Source organism: Polypterus senegalus, chromosome 1 (assembly GCF_016835505.1).
Source record: "Polypterus senegalus isolate Bchr_013 chromosome 1, ASM1683550v1, whole genome shotgun sequence".
Taxonomy (NCBI): Eukaryota; Metazoa; Chordata; class Cladistia; order Polypteriformes; family Polypteridae; genus Polypterus; species Polypterus senegalus.
Genome location: NC_053154.1, coordinates 214,534,545 through 214,557,154, shown reverse-complemented (window position 1 = coordinate 214,557,154; position 22,610 = coordinate 214,534,545). Strand labels below are relative to the sequence as shown.

The following is a 22,610-nucleotide window of genomic DNA, read 5'->3' as shown; positions in this document are numbered from 1 at the left end:
ACTACACCGCTGACAGTCCTCCTAACTATACAACTGCTGGTGGTACACAGCCATTTTTAGAACCTTGCTAGCCTTAAACAGCATTATCCTTCAGAAAAAGCATAATTGCAGATACATATTCCACAGAGTCATACAGGGTGCATCTGATAACCAACAATGTTCAGAAATCCTAGCAGATTCAAATGTTGCACTAGTCATTTCAAGGGATGTAATTTGTGCTTTGAAAATCCACACCACAGAATAATACCTGCACCACGATCCTGCATTGCTGACACCTGGCAGAATGGATTTATTGTCTCATTGTAAGACATTAGGATACTCCCATTCAAATGAATCAGCAGGATCTGAATTCATCAGAACCAGTAGAGTTTTTATTCAGTCCTCTATTGCCTAATGTGTATGTTCCTTGGGCTACTGCCAATTATACCTTTTATTTCTTCTTCTTCTTTCGGCTGCTCTCGTTAGGGGTTGCCACAGTGGATCATCTTCTTCCATATCTTTCTGTCCTCTGCATCTTGTTCTTTTACACCCATCACCTTCATGTCCTCTCTCACCACATCCATAAACCTTTGCTTAGGCCTTCCTCTTTTCCTCTTGCCTGGCAGCTCTATCCTTAACATCCTTCTCCCAATATACTCAGCATCTCTCCTCTGCACATGTCCAAACCAACACAATCTCACCTCTCTGACTTTGTCTCCCAACCGTCCAACTTGAGCTGACACTCTAATGTACTCATTTCTAATCCTATCCATCCTCGTCACTACACCTTAAAAAAATACCTCTTTTGGGACCATTGTTATATTAAGCTATTATTTGAAGAAGTGTATTAGTACATCATTTACTCCGCACAACTTTCTGTCCACATTCACCTGCAGTCTGCTTCCAGTCACTGCAGCCTTTAAGGCTTGATATTTTATGGTAGCTAATCCTAAACACAGCTGTAATAATATAATACATGAAATCCCCAACAGGACTGTTGATCCTAATACACTTATCCATAACCAAGTTCCATTTAGGCTCACACATTTTATGCTTCCATCTAAATCATGTATTTACATTTGTTAACATCCTAAATGTCCTAAATATTGTCTACACATGACAGGCTTTTAGCAAGAGTGATGGATTTAATGGTTGGTATATCAAAAACTGTGCCAGGTGAGGTGTGCACAGGTTTCTTGTTCCATATGACACCATCTTCAGAACTCTTCTATTAACTTCAAGAGCTATAGTGCATAACAATGGAGAATAAATGTAAAATAAGAGAACCCTCCAGAAATCCTTCTACATCCAAAATAATTCAAGTGAACCCAAAAATACGTGATGTATTTTTTGATAAGTCACATAAGAAAAAAGTTAAGCAAAATGACACCTTTTATTGGCTAACAACCTTCCTGAAGAAGCTTGCATACTGTAATCGGTTCAGTTATCCAATAAAAGGTGTCATTTTGCTTAACCTCTTATTACATTCATAACAGCTAACATGGTACAACACCCTACTACATAAGAAAAAGTAAAAAACAAAATAAAAAATAACCAATATACAAAACCCTTTTTCATCCTTCCCTACATTGGATGTCTATCAATCAGATAGGGTACCTTGCCCACTTACCCACTAAAACCATCCTTCCTTATAACCTCTCATCTTTTGCTCTCTCCAAATTCTGGACTCTTCATGTTGCCAGGGTACAAACATCAGACTCCGTCCATGTTGTGATTGACTGCTTTCTTGAATTTTTCTAAACTGGAGTTCCTGATCTTTTTAGGACAAAATTTGCTTCTAGGTATTTATATATTTTTACTCCAAAGAAAAATAGGTGATGCCATTTGTTCTGGTATGTTAATCTGTGGAGCTCTTTCCCAGAAACACTTAGGGGTGTGTTACTTGTTACGTCATCAAAAGCAACAATAGAAAAGGTTGACCCATCTACATATGCCTCATTTAACATTTGGGTAATTCTCTGTGCGATTGCAAACTACTTTTAGCATGTTATTCCAACAATAAAACCATTTCAATACCTGGCAAAAATTGAGGTTATCCTTTAGCAAAGAGAAAGAAAAGGCTGCCTTTTAATCCCAAGGTCCTGAGCCATGTCATATCACAGAGAACAGTGGCTGGGAGACCGAGAGGCACCGTGAGCAAGTTCTTCACCGTTGTCACACCCCATCATACTATGCTTAATTTGAATTAAAAAAAAAACAAAACACACACCACAAAATAGAAACTCTGTCATGTTGCACTAGAAAAGCAAACTTTGTACCTCTCTGCAAAAGTTCATTTAGCTTTGCCACGCATATTGTATGCAACTCTCGCCATAGATTTGGCAATGCAGTTCAACCAGTCTAAACCTTTTAACTCAAGATGTAAATGTGCATTTTAGAATGGCTTCCCCATGTTTAAATTCAATTACATTACCATGAGATTGCCAACTTCATTGTATTGCAGCATATTAAACTTTTACAATATGGTTATTCTTTTCGTTGGTACTCTAGTTGAACTTAGCGTCACATTTTTCTATATATCCATTTTTCCAATAATGTTTTATGAACAAATCCTCATAATTATATTTGTTAAGGTGCTGTATTAGGCAAGCAATTCTTACTATTCAACTACTGGTTAACACAATTACACCCTTTTTTACTAAGTTTGTTTTTCAATTTTTGTTTTAATATTCAAGTACTGAAAACCTTCTGTCTGTTCCCTTTGGTTATTGTTTTTGACTTAATTCCTTACATTCAAATTTAAGCAATATGACACATGTTTTCTCATTTTATAAGCAACATATGGATATTTCCTTAAACAATTATAGTTTCTTTATGTCCTAACAGAGAAGTTTCTTCGAAACATGTTGGCTGGATTTTGGGACAAAATGCATTTTATCATGGCAGTCAATTTAGTTGCTATTAAGCTCACAATCTAGGAAGGATTATTCACAGTATGGGCCATGTTTCCTTAATGATTCTCCAATATTTTGTTTCCTTATTTATACCTTTATCATTATTTTTTCATATTGTTGAATTGGAGTTGCCTCACAGTTTGGAGACCTGGGTTCACTTCCTGGGTCCTCCCTGTCTGGAGTTTGCATGTTCTCCCCGTGTCTGCGTGGGTTTCCTCCGGGTACTCCGGTTTCCTCCCACAGTCCAAAGACATGCAGGTTAGGTGCATTGGCAATTGTAAATTGACCCTAGTGTGGGTGTGTGCGCCCTTCGGTGGGCTGGCACCATGCCCGGGGTTTGTTTCCTGCCTTGCGCCCTGTGTTGGCTGGGATTGGCTCCAGCAGACCCCTGTGACCCTGTAGTTAGGATATAGAGAGTTGGATAATGGATGGATGAATTGGAGTTTGTGTAATTTTTTATACTATACTGTATATTATTTTTTTCTGTAATTTTGCTCTGTTTCATATCATTGTATTTCTTTGTTGATAGGTTTAATTTTTGTTGTAATATGTTTTGCTCATTACATGTACATCTCTCTTTTTCAAAAATGTTTTTATATTTTGTTTCATATATTTTTTTCTATTATCTCTTGCCAGTCCCCCCCACCCCCATTTGCCATTCTTGGTTCAATTTATTTATGGTGTTTCAATTTATTTGCACTCAAGTGCGTACGTTAATATCCTTATCTTTTGTATCTATTTTTAAATATGTTAAATTATTGTTTAACAACAGTTACTTCTGCTTATTTCCTCTCGCTTGTTTTCTTCATTGTATTATGCATCAGCCCTTACAATCACCACATACATTTAGGGCTTTGTTTCATTTTGTCACTGAATACCAGAATTCATTTAGATTGATTCAACTTGAATGAAGAATACAGAGTATATTTCACTCCATGCATCTTTGCACAGAAAGCTGCATTGTAAATATATTTCTCTCAGTAAAGTGGCTTCTGACATTTTCTGTGACAGATGACATACACTAAAAAATATTGATCGATTTTAACTATCAAGGGCCTATCAGGTTTTCCAAAGATATCCCATATTCATTCAGTTTAGGTTCTCATCCAAGTGGAAATGTAAAATAAAAGTGGCCAAGTTACATGACTCATTTTCTCAGGCCTCTTACAAATCCCATTGTGTCATCCGTGTTGGTAAAATCTAATTGTGGCATCAGAGGGTTTTACATTCCTAGACACAGTCACACTCAGAACCTGCCTAGAGTGAACTTTTTTCGTTATAGGGACAATAGGCAAGAGTGCCTTCTACTGGTTCACAATAACGGTGCATCCCCGAACTGCTGGGGCTCTTTAAATGGACAGGTCTGCAAAACAGCTTCTTAACTTGCATATTCCAAGGAGATACATGGTGTCGCACATCCCATTCAAGTTCAGGCTTGTGTTTTTTTAGACGTATGTGCATAGGTCAGAAAACTTCTCACTTAAAGGATGTAACATATTTAAAAATTCTTAAATCAAGGATGAGATAAAATTGTAATTAAAAAACATGCAAAAGTCAGAGACAAAAATAATGTACAAAACCCAGCACTAAAATCTAAATTAAAAGTAAATTTTGCAAAGCCATTACTAACATTTTTTACCCATAACCAATGATAGAAAATTTCATTGTTTATGTTTGTAGTAATTTATCCAACACTTGAATAACTTGGACATGTTATTCTTTGATATGCCATCTCACTGTCCACCTATAAAAGATGGTGGTGCACTACATGGCCACAGCCAAACAGAGATAACACCATTTAGAAAGCCAGAATACAAGAAGGCATGGCAGTGATATCACTGTAATAATGATAAAACAAACATCCCAGAACAATTGTTCACAACTTTTATGGCCTCTGGACCCAGTGTTATCTATATTTAGTAAGTGATGACCCTGGGAAACCCTTTCCCCTGTAACACTTAACAGTGTAAAATGATAATATATAATTCTGCGTTAGCTGGCTTCTTTGTAATTAGGTACAAAGTCAAAATCTCCCCTTCAAATTGAAAAAAAAAATGCAGAATAGGCTTTAATGTTTTTTTCCATAGATTATTGCAACTATTGCAGCCTCTCTCAAACTGTTTGGGTAGTTTCCCTACATTTCAAACCTGCTGATCTGTCGAATCCCCTCAACATCCCTCTAGTCTGTGTCTTTAGGCTTCCAGAGCCCCCATTCTACCTACAGGGTTTACTGACCTTACCAATCTCCCACACTCTTATAGCTGCTGGTACTTTAATGGAATTTTATGGCCCTTTATTGGTTTTTGTGGTTCAGGTAGAACTATTGCTTGAGCAAGAACCAATCCATTCTGGAAAGGGCTCTCTGCAAATGAAGCTGGCCTTTGTGCTTTGAAAATCTTCCTAATATGTACAACAAAAAATGAAAATTTTAATGTATGGTAAGCCACCAGGCAGAACACTAACAGATTAAGTAAACGTGAACTTTGTCTGCATTATTGTATATAGGAAGAGTTCTTTAAAATCATGACTCATTGGTATTTCACAAATCTGTTACCATCTATGTATGGTTATTCAATGTATAGAGTCTGTTACTGGTCTAAATACATAAAGGTTCTTTCTAGAACCTTCATGTGGGTGGGTCTTTTGGGAGCCAAAAACAGTTCTCCTATGGCATCACTTGTGCACTGCTTTCTTCACGTCATTATTGGTCTTGAATCGACGACCTCCCAGATGTTTTTTTTAGTGGTCCAAAAAGGTGGAAATCACAGTGCCAAATCTGGTGAATAAGGAAGATGTGGAAATACCTCAAACTTCAGTTTCTTCAGGCAAGGCTTGGTGTTCTTAGCAGTGTGTGGGCAGATGGGCACTGTCTTGCAGCAAAAGGACTCGTTAAGACAGCAGTCCCAACTACTTGGATCGAATAGCCGGCTTCAAATTGGTCTCCAGCAAGTCACAGTAACCTGCACTAGTGACTGTAGTACACCCTCAGCATGTAGTGTTCGACAATAACTTGGGTGCCCAAGCGGTTGGAAGGACAAGACAAAACCTTTTATTCTGCTGGAATCCAAGCACTTCCAGGCATGTAGCGCAAGGGTGGAGACTACATTGAGAAATAACATTATCAATTTTGTTAAGGTCCAGTCCATTTTCTAATAAATCCCATTTCCTGATTTTAGCTTGACTCCCACTTGTATTATGTTCAGTGGGAATAATCTGCTCCAAGTACATCCAAGGTTTCTCAGCCAGTTTTCCCACATATAATACTATAGACATTCTTATTCAACTTTACAACAGTCCACCAAGGATTTCTGCATAATATAAAGCATTTAAAACACCAATTACCTAACTGTCGAACACTACTATGTAGGTGTGTATGCGGTATACAAGTAAACTCCAATTACATTTTCCTTCCATCCTGGAACCTGCTCTTTCATGCAATATTTTTACTGGGCGAGTATGCATGCCAAGCCAAATGCAAAGGCTGTCTGTTAGCCAAAAATAAACAAAAAGAAAATTCTATTCCTTTATGCTAGAATTTTACTAGGTTGGTAAGTTAGTATGCCTAGTCCATATCAATCAGAAACTCTATACATTCTACATGGTAGCTTACGACTCCATGGTGCTCATTATTCATGCTACATCTTGCATCGGGGCTCAATGTATGTACAGTATTCCTGTTGAGCGAATTCTGAAAAAATGAATGGATTATACATGTGTCCACTGAAGCAATTTTTTTATTTGAATAGTCAATTTTAGACGCTCATTTCCTAAAGCTATACCATTTAATTTTTGGATAGAGAGATAGTGAGGAACTGGTGGACAGTTAAGTAGTAAAATCCAGTAATGAACTGATGAGCTTAAAAAGTATTCAAAACAGGAAAGTTGAAGGCACTTTATAACTAATACATTTTTCGTCAATAATACCAGCCCAAACTCATTAGTGTAAAGACCGTGTACTAACATTATATGTAACTTAGTTTTCTGCCCCCCACCTTCCACCCCCTTCCAGATGCCAACGCTAGATTGAACCAGCTTTGAAAATGTGGAAGATGGTGTTGCCACTGAGCCCAGGTGAGCAGTGTGAGGCGGGAAATGGCAGTGTGCATTTGCAGGTAGAGGACGAGGCAGATGGGAGCATGAGGAGCTGTTGAACATCTAAGCTTCATTAAAAGTGGCCAGGAAAGGAGACAACAATTTTGGCTACACAGTAACCAATCTTGTAAAAGCCAATGATCATCAATATAGTCCATCCCTCTGTCTCTAACCTGCTCCGAGTATGTTGCTTTACAGGTGCAGAAAAACACCGAGTGAAAAAGTGTTGAGCTGTATGTTAAGAAACAAAACTTACATGCTTAACCACAGAGACGGCTTCTCTCTTAAATTATCTGCTCCAGACTTCCATTATTCCAGATTTTTGGTTTTATTAGCTGTGCACACAAACATTACAGACCACAACAATAACAGAAGGCTTCATACAAGCAAAACAAGTGCTTAATTGATTGCAATTTACAAAAACTGATCTCTCCAACCTGAAAACATTTTAGATTACGAGCACCCATAAAGAACAGTAACACTGCTACTGGCTTATTTTATTTCACCACTAGCAATGCGGCAAACATTTCACATTTTATAGCCAGTTTGCACTTGTTATTCATCTCCGCTTTTGTGTTCCAATTGCCTGTTTATAATTACAGTCACATTAATAGGGACAAGATATGCAATTTATAAGAGTGGAGATTCAAAGTAGCATTTAGATTCAGCATTTTTACGGAATTTAATAATAGAAGTGCTTCTTTAAATTGCTGATTTGTTTGCTCTCAAAGGATTTATGCAAACCATTGTTTCTTTTCATTACAGATCACAGCATGTTCCTCTTTCCAACTTGCACAATGTACTCAAAGTGACTTAAAAATGTCCAGTCAAGGTGTTCATGTGGGTTGTGTGTGATGTTCAGAGGCACCAGAAGGTAATGGTGCTTGTGCTTATCTGATCATCTCTTTAAGGCATAATTAAACAGGGGAAAGGAATGTAACTAGGATGTTACATTGTAATGAGTAGTAGCAGGCCAATTTGCACAATAATTAATTGACTTTATGTGTAACCTCAAGGGAGGTTAGCATTTTGGAAAACAGATCCCCAAAATCTAACTGGCAAAAGTTTATTGTTGCCCAGTTAAAATATAAGCAACAAGTAGACACCTATTGTATTTATATTAGATATGGTGGTGCATGAAAAAGTAGCCCAATCTATGAGATGTGCTGAGGTTAAGGAAATGGATATAAGCATATTCAGTTATAAGTAAAGACTATTCATTTGTAGCAATACTGCTGAAGACAAGTTAAATAAGCTGGCACTCATGAACAGGCTTTATTTTGATAGAAGTTTGTTCTCTGCACTTTTTTGGGGACACTAAACCCAAATTATACTACATTTTCTGGGTTGATTTTTGATCCTCCCATTTTGGTTTCCCATAGGGTATGCAACTGCATTCCCATATAAATTAAATTCAACTTTGTGTCAATTACAATCTCAAGATCTCCAAACTCTACCGAAGGCCCGTTATAAAGTATGTTAACTAAACTTGGCACAAAACTAAAAGGAAGTTAAGCACTAGCACATCTTCAGTATCCATGAATTAATATTAGGCAGTTGCCCAAATTTTTTGACTTAAATGGAGGAGACTGGAAATCAGAGCGCTGGGAGACCTCCCTTGAGAATCTGGCCTTGAATCCTTCCAAAATTGTCAGTCCCATGTTTGTAGGATATTGGAGAGTGTATGAACAAGAGAATATTTTTATTAATCAACTGACAATAAATGACCTGAGTGCAGATGCCTATACGAAGCATGGCATCAATAGTAATCTTGTCATCAAAGAGTAAGAGAACTGGTTCATCTGATGGGAAAACGGTTGCCGGCTTCAGATAAACCACAATGGGAACTGGACAATTAAAGCCGATTAAATAATCATCCTTTGAAAAGACTTAAGCAGGCAAACTCTTTCTCAGATGATAGGCCAAAAACTACACCAAACTTTGGCTTTTCTCTGGGATAAGAACTGTGTTTCACAACACTCCTGTTGAACCCTTTATGTGTTCCGACACCAAAGTCAAGTCTATTATATCTGCTGCACATTCCCAGGAGCCAGGGGTTCATGCATCATTCCATCTCATCACTATTGATCTGCAAGGGTTTAATAGTCAGCTGGTGCTCCAAACTGGTCAAGTAAGTTGTCTTGGGCTGTACAACAGAATACAAGATGACTAGAATACAATGATCAATTTGCTAGATTCTAGGATAATCTCTCAGAACACATCTGTGTTCTTAACCATTATTCACCATATACTTCTGTAATTATGTTAATTGTTTTTACTTTATATATAATTTTGAGTAATACATTGTTGATTAATGTAAACCATGTCTGCTATCTTTAGTATTAATACTGAAAAGTTATAACCCTTTTTCCGGCATACACATGCTAGAAACTCAGGCTCGGAGGTTCAAGTCGGAATATTTATTTTTTTATTGAATTTATTGAAACAAGTTGCATTCCATACAGACAAACAAATCAAACTTAACAAAAGTAAATACAATTCAACCCCCACTCATGAGAAATAGAGGAAGGCCAACAGCCACAGTCTGAATATTTATATCTGGCGAGCGTTTCTGAATAGTTAGGCACTGAATTAAATCTAACACATGTTTAAAACCTGCCTAGCTTCTGAGGTTTTATTGTGACACACATGCTAAGGAATAACACTTAGCCTCCGAGGTTGCATGTGAACTACTATTCATGTAACAAACACTAAGAAACTTACTTAGCCCTTCAGGATTTATTACTAAGCATAAAGTAGTCAAACACTTTACCTCTGAATTTACATTTAAAAAGCTATTATTAGCTATAATCATTTTTAAGGGTATATAACCTAAAGCTTTGCAAATTATAGCACGCCACTGCAAACTCTAACATTACAGTTACTTATAATTAGTTAATGACTTACAGTAAATGTAATCTTTAAGTAGTCATAATAAATTAAGAGTCAGTTTAAGAGATCTCCATCTTAATTCCATTGTTGACTAAAAGCCAGCTAAAAAGGTCTACATGTTGGTATTTTTTCATTCTCCTTTTTCCCCCCCCACTATATATAATATCATTTTATACTAAGGGAGTATGGCGTCCACTTTTTCTTTCCAGTTAGCTCCTTTCCTCCCCTCTGTTATTTAAATAAACCTCTACCCCTTATATCTCTACGTCCTCGGAACTTCATATCATCCATGAATGTTTGCTAGGATACTGCTTTCAAAAATATTACATTTTCATCAAGAATCCCCAACCACTAATGTACTTTGTTTAAATTTGTTCATAGGATATACTGTACCTAAGCTACATTTAATAGACCTCTGCCTTGATCTCGTCACTTTTGTCCCCATGACGTCCCATTGACATTAATGTGCATGTAGTGGTTTAGTCCTCCTGTTTGGACATTCACTTTTACTCCTAAACTTTTTTAGACCTTATTCTCTCTATGCATCAGCATCAACTTCATATATTTAAATATAGCTGCTGCTAATCTGTCCCACCTGTAGATGGAAAGCCCCTGATCTGATCACACTAAAGAACTGGCGGTCTTCATATTATAATATGATTCTTGCGAAGTTGTCTGTATCAGCCAATAATGGAGCATTCTGTGACTTCACTCACAACATAGATGCTATTGCTTCCACGGTTAAATGTTTTAAGCCCTAAGACTTGCAATCCAGTCGCTCCCTTGGTTGGGTGCACCGGTGTGGTCAGGTGGTGCTGCTATCTTCTTAGTCATTTGGAACAGGATTTGGGATGGGGTAGGAGGGGTGGGTTATAGGGGCTATTTGGGCTTATTTTACATATTGATTGCTTCCTGCTCTGGCAATTATCTTTTATGTTCATTGATAAAAAAAAATTGATCACCCCAGAATAATAAAAGGTTTATGCTAAAGTCTAGTAAAAGCATTACACAAATAGGAGTAAAATAGTTTATTGGAAAAGAGTTTTGGTGTTTCAAAATCTACAAAACAGAACTTTAACATGCTGTCCAGCGTCTCTAGATATTAATGATTAGGGGAAAATGTCTGCCTGCTAACTTCTGCTAGATCCATCCCAACTTCATGTTTTGACTCTATTGCAAGTAATCTTCACTATTAAAATTACACTTTCACATTTGCTTCTCAAATACAGTATATCACATTAGCCATCTCTATGTGGGCTTTCCTCTGGGTACTCTAGATTTCTGCCCACAATCCAAAAGACATGTTAATATGAGTGGCAACTGCATTTTCACCCAGAATATACGTGTGTGTGTGTGTGTGTGTGTGTGGTGTGAGAGAGTGAGAGAGAGAGAAAGAAAGGGCCCCATGATGGACTGCCACCCTCTACCAGGTTGGTTTCTGACCTGTGGTCAATGCTGCTAGACACAGGCTCTGAACTTGAATAAGCATGCTTGGTAATGTTATGTGATATTTGGCATACATACATATATGTTAAGTGAATGAGCTCAGCATCATTAATGACATCTTTCAGGAACAAAGTGAATCCTTTTACGTTTAAGTCTTTATTTGACAGGTTGTAGAGGCTTCAGCATAAATAGCTGCAACTGTAACCTTAATGTCAACAAGATTATAAAATAATCAGGTAAACTTTAATAATTGCGTAAAACCAGAAACCATAGTCGAGAGAGCTGGGGCCTCATGTACAAAACTTGCTTACGCTCGGAAACACATATAAGCAGTTTCTTAAACAAAGGTTGTGATTTATAAAACACGAATATGGAGTGAAAATCAGCTTAAACGTAAGGAAAGTTTCGACCATCTGTATATCCTATGGAGATTTTTTTGGTGTTGGCACTTTAGCAACTCCAGCCAACAGGATAATAAAGTGAACTGAAAATGTTGCCTCATAGTTCAATAACATGTTATGTCACATTCTGATATCCGTTCCATTCATCCATTTTCTACAATCCAGTTGTTCTAAACCTTTAACCTGTAGTGGGATCTAGAATATGTACCATTTTTCTAAATCCAATTTTTTTGTGCATAAACCTTTTTGCCTTTCTAAGGTAAGCAAAATATTAGTATAAAATAGACGTTTTAAACACATGCCCTCTGGAGAAATAACCTGAAACAAACAAAAAAGTTAACTTCTCTTCAGCCTTTCCTTATGCTTTCCAGGTAAAGTTCAGACTAGGAGTTACTATAATTTATCTTTCATATAAGATAGCAACTAAAATCCTCATCAATTGAGGCATGTACAATAGCACCAGGACAACATAAGAACAGTCCATAACGTCATCAACAATTCTACCAAAAAGAGGGTACACAAATTAAAACAAAAAAAACTACTGTAAATAAAAATGTCCTAAAACCCCCGAGAGCTTAACTCTCGGAGTCAGAGTTGCACCCGAAGACTAAAAATTGGCAAACTTGTGGTTTAACACTAGAATTACCAGAGCCTACGAAAAAACTTGTAGATCCGGCCCACCTTAAATCCCTTTGCACCTCTCCGTCAGCGTGTTTTGTTCTGTAAATGTGCCGATTAAGACAAGCAGCCAGCAGCCTACTATTCCATCCCCCCACTGACGCAGAACGTGCACAATGTTGTCCGAGCTCATGCCTTGATTGATTATCTGGGAGTGAAGTGCTGGAGTTTTAGAGTGGAAATAATAGATCGTTATTTGGAACACATGCATTTCATGTGCATTCCATTTCTACAATAATCTGTAAACACAGCGGTAAGATTTGCTGACTTGTAATCAAGAGTCCCTGGTTCAATCCTGACTGCCTCCTATATTTGCCATTTTCAGTAGTGAGCTGCTCTTATTGTTATTATACAGTACACACATTGGTTGTGTACCTATTGCAATGTGCACACTTCCCTATGCTGTGGGTTCTACTACATTGAAAGGGCCCTGACACTGACTCAGTTTACTTTCCTGGGGAAAGTGGCTGTCTTGGAACAGAAGCTTGTCGATGTTGCATCCTCCTTCCCCAAACCCCCCCCACAAATCGCCTTTTCTAGTAAGATGCAACGACGAAGTTTATGCCAACATTTTCTCAATTACTACTAAAATATGAAAAAAATTTCTATTTTAACAATGTGTTTACACAGATTATTGTAGAAACAGAACATGCGTGATCATTCCAAATAACGATCTGTTATTTCCACTCTAAAACTCCAGCACTTCACTCCCAGATAATCAATCAAGGCATAAGCTGGGAGAACATTGCGCACGTTCTGTGGCGGTGGGGGGATGGAATAGCAGGCTGCTTGCTGCTTGTCTTTATCAACACATTTACAGGACAAAAGACGCTGACGGAGAGGTGCGATGGGATTTAAGGTGGGCCGGATCTGAGTTTTTTCGTAGTCTCTGGTAATTCTGGTGTTAAGGCCCAGTATCATTACTCCTACAATTCTCCCCAACAATATTATTGAAAAATGTGTATTTACAGCAACTTAAATTTTAGCTTAAGTGAACACAGTATATCTGAAATTTCCATTAAAATAGTATTCCTAAAAGAAACTAAAACAAACTGCAACCCAACATCATTAAGCTGCTAAACGTAAATGCTATATAGGTCCACTTTATCGGTTTAACTTCAGTACGCCCACAGAGTGTGTGTGTGTGTGTGTGGCTCCTGGTCCAGTTTACAAATGACAGTGTGCCCATTATGACCATGAAGGACCTGCACCTTACAATTGAATGTGAGCCCCCTTCTGGCCTGCCCTGGAACTATACTGCACAAGCACCCACCATTCAGTCAACAGTATGTAGCTGGTATCTCTCTGAAAACCCCAGTTAAAACCCAAGAGATTTAAATGACAGAGCAAAATAAGTATTCTTAAATGAAAAATGGCAGGATTTTTTACAATTTGAAAATGAAGAAACACAAAACTGAAGGACACTTGGATCAATAAAACAGAATTACAAAAAAAGGGCAGGTCAACTATCCTGGCCTTCGTGTGTACACCCACTGCGATTTCACTTTGCCTGGAGGCTTTGCTCATCTTGACAAGTGTGCTTTGTGGCGAGATGGCTGCCCCATGCCTTCCCATTGGGGTTATTCCACTGATCTATATGGCCAGGACTGATATCTATCCTCTGCCTCTGGCACGTTGTTATTTCAGCACCCATCACTCTTGCACGGACACATGCACAGAGTGGCTTTATCAAGCCTCTGTAATCTTACAGAGCTTGGCACTAAGATGCCATTAATATCTCTACCCTGCCACCACAGTTTCTCTCACACAGTCTGGAAATGATATCTATATATGATGACCATGGATTTCACAAAATATTAAAAGCACCCATCAACAAGAGACTTCTTAGCTCAGTGGGATGTTAATAAATAGCCCCTGTATGACTTGTTGTCTTATGACATTTACTGCCTGCTCAGAAATAATGGCAGGCACCTCACTTAAAGCATCTTGGAACTCCACTAAAGCCATTATAAAGCTGACACAATGCTAGATTACATATCAAAGAAGGCAGACTATAAATCCAGAAAAAAATCTGCCTGTGACTATCCAAGAACTGAGGGGTACACAATTCTAACTGCACCAGAGGCAGTGGACACTCAATAAAGACAACACAATAGGCCCACTGCACACAAATTTCACACAATATTGAAGAGACATCCGACGTGTGAAGTAATATGGCATGTAATAAAAGTGAAATGATAAAAAGCAGAATCCACATTGTACTCATTTCAGGTTTACTGGTTGGCTTATGTGCCTTCGGTGTGAGGTCTGCATGTTTGCCCAGCACTCATTATCAAACCCCACTTAATCTAATTTAGGGTCATGAGGCAATTAAAATCTTTCAAAGTAATGCAAAGGACTTTTAAAACAGTTAATATATTTTCAGAAAATACAAGCGCAATATGTGTTCTACAACACTTTTCAAAGCTTTTTAATGTCTTCATTAATAACATACCAATTGTTCCTCTCTAGGATCTCTGTGCAACCCTGCAGTGGGTTGAATATAATAGTGAGCAATAAACAATTAAGAGAAGAAAAATGACTGTTAGGGAATTTTAGTAGGATGATCAGGTAAACAAGCACAGTAAGCGACTTGTTCTTGATTTAACTTCCATCACTTGAAAACCTCAGACTATTCTGCTTAGTCTTTGTAAATGTGCTAGAGCAGGGAGATACGCAGATGTTGGCCATCTTACTAGTCTAAAGATCAACTGCATAGCATTAGTAAGTGCGCATTCACTTTTATGGCTCCTTCACCCTAGAACTTCAATGCCCAGTTTTCAGACTCCATTTTTCTTCACGCTTCAATGGAAGTTAAAAGAGGCATTTGTTAACACTTGCATTTACTGCTTTGAAACAGTCCATTTTTAAACTCCATAACATTGTATTGTGGACTATCTCAAACTACCAAACGAATTAAACCCATGCATTTATGCATTTACTGGGAAGTCAAAGCCTGTCTGGGCTACATCTGAAACACTGAAGGGAAGGAACCATAGAAGGATGGGACCACAATTCATCATGAGACAATCTGGCTCACATTAGAATAATTTAGACCAAAGGATGAGCCCACAAGCACATGAGGGGAACAAGCAAACTCCACAAAGAAAGTTACCAGACCAGAAACAGCACCAATGTCCCTGTAGCAGTACTTTCTCCTGCAGCGGTGAGGCAGAATTTTGGATTTAATACGCCTTCCTCATTTAGTTCATACTTCTGATATTCTGTATAAACTTGTTGTTTTCTCTGTTTATTCAACTTATTATAACTTTTAAATTAGACCACTGCCATAGGCCTACATCTCTTAATTTTGTGTTTTCATTAATACACACACAAAGTTCACAAGGCTCTTTAAAAAAAGCAGTAGATGAGCAAATAGCTCTTCTACACCAAACTGGCCATATTCAAATTGTAACAACTTAGTATGCATCACCACATAGCTACTAATTGCAGTGTTGTAAAAGTTTTTAAATTAAAATATTACACAATGGTACAAATGTGTTGCTGAGTAGTAATGTATCTAACATCCCGACTCAACTCCACAATCCATTTTCAAAGCATCAGAATAGCGCAGCTTGTCAGTGGCAATCACTCACTGGAAATTCCAAACAGTTATTTCAAGTGCCTGATGGGATATCTCCTTCTGAAATCTGACATTGAAAAAGTCACACAGAGGACAACCTATACGAAGTGGAGGTCTACTTTTTTAGATGGCAACCTCCCTACCCCAAACAAGTTCTTCACGCTTCTATAGTTATATAACCCTCTTTTGTTAGAATTTAGAGAATTGTGGCATTATGAACCAAAAGGAAAAGGTTCAAGCACAAACAGAAAGTTAATGAGATGATCAACATCATAAATTGTATAGAATATCCAAAAGGTGACTTTTAACATTCACAGTATTGTCACTTAGTTCTAGAGTGACATATGGAATTCCTCAAGTAATGTCCTTGTAGATAACTCTACCTGATTAATACAACAGGGCCAGTCTTTCAGTTAGTTAGTAGAAAAAGTTAGTTTTCATGTCTCCTTTTTAAAAAATATTGCCTACATCACAACATTAAACATCAAGTCAGTCTTTTGTGCGCTTGTTAACCTCCGTTAATTTTCCAAAACTGGGTCAAACAAGGAAACTGTTCAACACGGGAGCAAAATCGTTACCATCTTCATCTGGTTAGGACCTATGATCAATGTTTTATATCGATAAAGTAATTTGTTAAAATAAAGAAATGCTTAAACTTACCCTGACATTTTTTCTATTTCGATTTTTTTTTTTTTACATATGACAATTTCACAGAGGACGATACCATTTAAGTGTTGAGCACGAGCTGTCCAATGAGTGGATTTGAGGTGAGTATTGATAGCGGGCACTGTCCGAGTCCTGTCTGTGCGTTCTACAACATCCCATATTCCTCCGGCTCCTCGCAGCCTTTTACAATGTAAAATGCGGCTTCCAAAATTAATGGATGGTTATTGGAGCGCACGTGGCCGGTAAACAATTCCAGGTCTCCATTCTCTCTCGTTTAAAAGTGGCGCAGTCGTACTGGTTTGGAACAGACTCTTTGAATTGCTAAATTGGCACTTGGATATTTAAACTGGAAGGAAAACAATGAGCTTACTTCAGAATAAGGAAATTTGAAAACATGTCACAGAAAACAATAGTTAAAGCTCCAATGAGAAAGAGAACTACACGTTTTCTCAACAGATGCTCTGCAAAAGCGATGTTACTCAAAATCCTACATAAAAGGTTACATTAACCATAAAACTAACGAGATACACACCTATTGATTTTATACACTCGTTTTCAGTGCCGAGAGAAAGCTTACTTCAGTTGCTCCACGGCGGATAACAGCCAACTCTGGATATAACCCAGTCTTTTGTGGGGCACACTTGCGCATCCATCACCGGGGCTCGCCACAAAGATTATCCTGATGAAATGTTCTGGGTTTTAAGTCAACGTGCCCCTTCTGCAGAATTAAATATTCATTCAAAAATGTCGTGCTCAACCGCCCGTGTATATTACTCTGTCCAGCACCAATCGCAAACGCAGATTATGCATTAATTATATGACCGCACGTTTCCCTCCATTATCGTTTAAGAGTAGAGTCTAGATTGACACAGTGTAATTAAGAGTGTACCTTCCGTCCGTGAACGGGTTACTATCTTCGACTTAAATACACCAGCACAATTAAGTGGAAATACGGGTCAGAAAATGGATGAAATTTGCGTAAATTTTATATGCTCTGGTTGTCTGTAATATAGACACTGGTTTACGGTTACGGAGACCAGAAAACAATATGTATGCTAACAGAACAACCAAGAACTCTGCAATTCATTGTCGTAGCTTTATAATTGTCAGAGACAGACATTTATTTACTTTAGCTTACATTTGCATCAACTCTTGTGAGGATACGGATAGCCCTCATAAAACTTTCTCCGTATTTTAAACATGGTACTATGAGTTGCGAGTCAGTAATAGATGAAGAAGCGACATCATCTCTTTTTGACGCCAAACGTTTCATGTTGTTATTCATCGTTTTATAAAACTCACACCGTTAGCCGCAATCTTATCGGTATATAAGAGCTGGTCACCCAGAGATCTTGTTCGCTTATCGCTAAATCGGAGGACTTAAGTAATACCGACCAGCAAAAATCAAACAAAAATCTTTCGGATCTGAGAATACGGACACGGTTATGACGTTTATATTAACTGGGACATCACCGGTGTAGACATTCATATTTAGACGCTCCATTTCGACTGGTCAATTGCGGATAGCAAACCTATAGGAAACTAAGAGCCAGTACTTTATCCTGCTATTTTTTATGAGTTTTAGCAGGATCTGCGAGTAAACCAATCCGAAATGCGTGAATACGTGCTCTGCCGTGAACCCCGGCGTCCCTTCTAGGAATGGTTCCTACCTGTCGCGGAATGCTGCCTGTACAGATCAGGACGGAGATCGAATGAAGTAATAAGTTGAATACAAAAGCACAAAGTATGCAACGAGATCCTGGAGTGTTTGGGCACTTTTTCTGTGGATTCCTACCTTTCGTCCAATGCTTAAAAATTAAGATAGTTTGACAATGTCATATTATACTTATAACGACTTGCCTATTAAAAAAATCTTACCCTATTATTTCTTAGGTTGTTATGAACTTACTGTTTAGTTATGCCTTCCTAACTGGCAGATTTAAGTTTCATCAACTCCAGTAGACCGTGTATTGTCAAGACACTCCATTTTTAACAATTTTAGCAGCCACTATAAATGCATTTACTGGAGGAGGGGTTGGTCATGGGCAATCGATCCGAGTAAGAAATTAATTTGCCATCTAAACGTTCAGAATTCACACAGCCTAACGAAACGTAATGAGATCTAGCCTTCTGATGACTTGTCTCAGTAGCTTCATTGACCACGAGTACGTAACACCCGCGACGCATCCCAAGTGTCCATAGCAAAGCTATCAATAATGCAAGAAACAATGAACTTCTAAATGTTTAATTGATACAACTGAATACGAAGCTAACATGCGTTGGATCTTTTTGTTAACGCTCTTTAAGAAACTCCTTGGCAGCAGGTTTTGATGTGCACTTTGATCCGACACAAAAAGCGACTTAAGCCGAAGCATTTCGCTGCACCTGCCACATGGAACCACTCGAGAAAAGTATCGTATGACGTGCAGGTGCCAGCAGCCTTTTTGGGTTGACCGCGGCGTAAATTAATCTGCCCGCATGCTTAATTATTGGGATGCATTTTGCATTCTGTTGAATCATTACAGAGTATTTGACTTGACAGCACTACAGCATCTACTTCATTTTCGTAAGGCTACCAAACGGCTTACGAGATTTCTTTCATAGCTATACTGTCCGAGTCACGGACAGCATGAATGGATTCAGTGCAGACGATGTGCAGCAGCGGGTCCAATCGGCACCTGCTATTCCTTTCTCACGAGACACGCGCCTCCTGCCTACGGAACCCCCCGCCCTAGTTGTACATTTATACGGCGGGATGTGCCAATCCGTGTGACTATTACTGCTTTTATTACCACACGGCATACAGGCGCCCATCTTTACGTTGATGCACATACACGTTCATGCACGAATAAAGTGCGTACCTTTTCCCTCTAACACAGCAACAAGATCAGTGGTTTCTTTTCTTCTTCACAAACTTTCGTTCAGGCCTGTCATGCCGGCTAGGTGAGTGAAGAGAAATCCAGCTGAGATCGCAAAGAGCAGAACTTTTTCTTCTGTCAACTTTCAGTTGAGCTAGGCGCCCAGCCTCTGAGATCCGTTTCCCTCGTCGGTGCTGTATTGTTTTCGTAATACCGCCGGGCAACCGTGCAGTTGCGACACAGCCTTGTTCGTCGTGCCCACGTAACATTAGCGCCTACGTTCACCTCATCGCGGAGCACTGTTGACAGTGCAGCATCTTGGGATGCGAGTAAAGTGAACCTAGCTCCCTCCTTCTCCTCCTCCTCCCCTTCGTCACTTCACCTCCCCTCCTGAATTCTATGAGCCCGCCGAGTAGTGTCAAAGAGCTACCTGCCACTCTGTCATTGTCTGGTCATTAATATTTCAGCAGATTAATAAACATCTTGGCAGACTTTACTTCATTAGTCTGATCCTCCCGCCTACCCGTCCGTCTCTCTCTCTCTTTCCCTCCCTCCCTTCCTCCCTCCCTCGCTCTTTTTCCTCTCTTAATTCCCTATGGACTTTTTGTTACGCGAATTTAGGACCCAGGTGGCAAACGGCTCCTGTTATTTCCCCTACTCGTTTGTTCGATGTGAAAACACATACTACATTAAAAATAAAATGAACAATTCAAAATCCTTGCAAGCGCAGGACGTTTTATTTAGACTCAGATTGCTATGCTAAAAGGCATAGACCTTAAAGTTGTCTTAGACGGTCTAGCCGAGATGGCACTCGCGTTAATTTCTATTCATGAACGCACCCGTCATCCCGCCCCACTTATCCATTCCTACAGTCGTTGCGGGTGGAGGAATTCACCAGCGCTCCTCGCAGGACTGTCTTAACGGCACTGAGCTGCAGTTTGCGTGTGCTCGGGCGACGGCGAAACACGCCCCCAAGCGAAAAGGCTGCGCAGTGCAGCCGAAAGTACCACATCACATCTCGGGCAGTTTCAATATATTCTTTAGAAGTCAAGTAACGGCGGAAGCATACACCAGCATTGTATATTCCCGATTTAAACGTATTTGCACACAGTAAGAAGAAAAATAATAAAACCTACACACTGAAGCTTAGTAATAAAGTCAATCAATCAGTCGATCAATCTTTATTAAGCCAAGACATCTGTAGGCACTTTACAGAGTTAAGGTTACAATACTTCTCAAATTTATCAGAATAAAATTTCCTCCCGCATCACAAAGACCTGTGTGTCAGGTTAAATGTCGATTGACTGGAAGTATAGCTATGTACTTGAGGGGTGCCGCCCCGTCTAAGGTGGTTCTTTAAGTTGAATTAAGAGGGGGTAGAACCGTTATTTATTAATCTATATGAATGAAGTGAATAACGTGTGTCTGTCTGTGTATGAGAAAGGCTCCGCTTTTTTACTCTCTTAAAATAACGGTTCTTTAATGGCATTTTGATGGATTGTGTTGCTCCTTGAAGAACCTTTGCTTAAAAGAGAATCGTTTCGTATACAGATGGTTATTTAGTTTTTTTTTTTTAAAGTTCTTTATATGTGGACAAAACAGACATCTTTAATATCCTGAATATAGCATGTATAAGCAGCAAGAGTTCTTTTAAATTCAGGGGCCCACTGAGACCTCACTACTTTGTTATCCTATACTTATGAGTATTTATGGAGCCTGTTGGATCTAAGCAAATAGAGGTTCTTTCAACAACCTTCATGTGGATGATTTTTTCGGGAGCCAAAAATTGTCCCCTATGGCTGGGGTGTCCATCCAACTCTGGTCCTGCAGGGCCGCAGTGGCTGCAGGTTTTCATTGTAACCATCTTCTTATTAAGTGATCAGTTTTTAGTGCTAAAAAACAGAGCAATGTTGAGGAGATGTTGGTGCATCACATCAGCAACATCAGGTCAATTCTGGCTCTTACATGTAAGGATTTTAATGGTACACTGGGAAGGAGCAGTCCACTCTTATACCTTTAGAGCAAGGATCTCAAACTCCAGTCCTGGGGGCCACAGTGGTTGCAGGTTTTGATTCTAACCCTTTTCTTAATTAGTGACTTGTTTTTGCTGCTAATTAACTTCTTTTGAATTAATTTTATTTAACTAGCTCTTGAAGACTCAGATCCCTTAATTGTTTCATTTTCCTTAATTAGCAGTCAAATAATAATGAGATGCAAAATTAGCCAAAATATGACCATACAATATCTGAAAATAAAGAAAGGTGAATGTCTCAGTAAGGTTGATCTGCTCAATTCACCAAAACATGTCAACGGTGTTCTTGGAAAAAACAGAAAATCAACAGTTTTGGAAATGTCTGCTGTGGCAGAATGAGAGGAGCAGCAAGCCATGCCATCAAACAATGGGTTTGATTAACAGTGAGAATTGGCTTCTCATTAAGAAACTGGTTGGAGTGAAATTGGGTGGAGCATGAAGCCCTGATTTAGCTGGTCATCTGTTGTCTCATTTCACATCTCATTTCTGTTTGACTAACCATTTAATGAAAAAAAGAATCAATTCAGAGGACCGAATCCTTAAAAACAGGGCTATTAAAATGAAGGAAAAAGAAGTTCATTAGCTGTGAAAACTGGCTACTGATTAGGAAAAGCTTAGAATGAAAACCTGCAGCCACTGCGGCCCTCCAGGCCCGGTGTTCCACACCCCTGCCTTATGTTATCGGTCTAAAGGACTACTCTAGCACCAGAGTGTGCAGTATGTGAAATATTGGTATGTATATAGGTTACTTTTTATGCCCCCAGTGCTCAAGTGTGACTTCTTGGTGGCATCTTGCTGTGTGATGCATTATTTTCTTACATTTTGAGTCCCAAGACAGTGACACATATAAACATTTCCATGAAAGTTTAAGGAAAAATTAAAGATAGACTTACTTATAAAGCAATGTACACATTACCTTCAGGGCCAAACCACATACTTCGACAGTTTAACATGTTGGCTGAAGGCACACCCTGGTGGATCTAGCCATTCACATTCTGGGGAATCACATCAGTATGTTTTGCTACTTCTATTTTTTTTAATTTTTTTTATTCATTTTCATAGTATACA

The 22,610-nt window shown here is 38.7% G+C and overlaps 1 protein-coding gene across 7 annotated transcripts in view; it reads right to left on the bottom strand.

Moving 5' to 3' along the window:
• cdh23 (cadherin-related 23) overlaps nt 1-19,866 on the bottom strand; it is a 1,363,918-nt gene extending 1,344,052 nt beyond the window's left edge. For all 7 annotated transcript variants that reach the window (XM_039768795.1, XM_039768746.1, XM_039768764.1 and 4 more), the window contains exon 1: nt 19,514-19,866. The gene's annotated coding sequence lies outside the window, so the exon portion shown is untranslated. The remainder of the gene's footprint in view (nt 1-19,513) is intronic.
• Between the last annotated feature and the right edge of the window lie 2,744 nt (nt 19,867-22,610).